Raw genomic sequence first — 1,942 nt, forward strand, 5'->3', positions numbered from 1 at the left:
TTTGTAAAATATTAATTTATCTCGATGTATGCATTCCCTGTGTGTGGTACGACAAATTTTTCGATTGGTTACAAAATAGTAAATTTTTCAAATCTCCAGAAATTCTCTATTTCACAACCAATCAACATACGTAGAAAAAAAATTTGTCGTGCGACAAAATGAAATATAAAAAAAAAAAAAATTTATACACGCGCGCATAATTTTATTACAATCCAATGTTGGAAAAGAAAGATCCGATTTCCTATACCTTTAATAAATTCGCTAAATAAAAACGCGTTTTTGTTATCTTTTCCGATATTTATATTTTCAACATAAAGAAGCGCAGAGAAAGAAATGGACAGAGAATATAAATTAATGAGATTAAAAACATTGCGCGTCTGAGCGATCCTTATGGCGCGCACGCGCGGTTGGCTGCCGCGGCGAGTCACGTGATCGTCTTTGTGCCCGGCGCTGCGGCTGCGAGTCACGGTGGCACAGGGCCTGGCGCGACTCAGTGGCCAGCAAGCTTTGACTGCGGGCAGACGTGCGCATCGTCGGCGGAGCGCGGCTCGATCTCCCGTCGCGGCTACGCGAGAGACTCTCTCCTTTTTTTCCCTCCCCTCTCTGTCTCTGCTGTGCGCGTGTGTATATCTCTTTCTCCCTTCCCCTCTCTCTTTTATCCGTCTGTCTCTACCTGTTACCTCCGTGTTTCGCGGTGTCATTGCGCGTGTAATCGGCTCGTTGAGAAAACGTTTTGTCTCTCGCGTGTGACTCCTGGTGGTGCTTTGTTGGTGCTTCTGACCCGCGTGTGTTCCGACGTTCTCCTCCGAAGAGGAAGCGGTATACCACTCAGTGGCAAAGTGGTAGTAGTGCTGGCGGCGGCGGCGACAGCGGTGGCGGTCGCGATTTTCGCGAGGAGCTCGTGCGTGCGTGTGTGCGTGCGAGCACGCGTACGTGCGTGCGTGCTGCGCGAAATATCGAGGGGAACATCGTCCGTGTGGTATGCGCACGGCGGTCGACCGGGTCGCGGTGATCGTCGTCGTGGCCGTGCGGAACGACCGCTGCGGCACCGCGTTTCCTCGCGAAACGCGTCTTCTTTCTCCGTCGCGCGTCTCTCAGAAACAAGCCTCGTTTGCGAAGCTCCTTTGAATGACTACTCTTCCCACTTAAGTCCGTAGCGATCAGAAAGTCGTTGCAATCCCGACGACGTTGTTATGAGACTCGCCGTCGAGTGCGATTGACAAGCGCGGCGTGGTGAAGAGAGAAACAGAGAGAGATAAAGAGAGTTGGAGTGAACCACGATTAGAGTACGTGCGGAGTGCGGCGGTGTGTGTGTGTGTGCGTGTGTGTATGTGTACGTAGTGTACGCGCACGCTACGTACGTGCGTGGTTGCGTGCGGCAGTCTAACCTAACCTAACCTAACCTAAGCGTCGCTAAGCGCGCTAAGTGCCGTTCGTTGTCACGCTCGCGATATCGGACGCGACGGAAGGCAATATATATCGTACATATGCAGATATACAGCACGTATATCATCGAGACCGCGGAGACAGGCTCTTCAGGATCGGGAGTCGAGCAGCGATAATAACGGTGTCCTCGTCGGCGGTGCGCGCGACGACGAGGAAGTCAGAACTGGTGGTGGACTACATCGTCGTTCATCTTGGCGTGATAAGGGGCCTCTGTCCGCGCGTTTTGCTCCTCTTTTTTGTTCCCCGCGGGGAAAGAGCGCGCGGAAAGATCGATTCGCAAAGACGGAAAGATAATTGGCGAACAGCGTGATCCCGCAGCCGAGAAAAGAGAGAGAACTATGCCCGTCGCGTGAGACCGATCCATCGTCCGATCGATTCGTCCGCCGATCGCACGCGGCACAAACAATACACGGTGGCTCGCTTCGTCGTGGGGGCGAAAGGGCACGGCCCGTGAAGTGGGGGCGGCCGGGCCAGCAAGTGCTTTGATGGCAGTGGT

The sequence above is a fragment of the Pogonomyrmex barbatus genome, unplaced genomic scaffold, assembly GCF_055798465.1.
Source record: "Pogonomyrmex barbatus isolate J1 unplaced genomic scaffold, ASM5579846v1 scaffold7, whole genome shotgun sequence".
Classification (NCBI taxonomy): Eukaryota; Metazoa; Arthropoda; class Insecta; order Hymenoptera; family Formicidae; genus Pogonomyrmex; species Pogonomyrmex barbatus.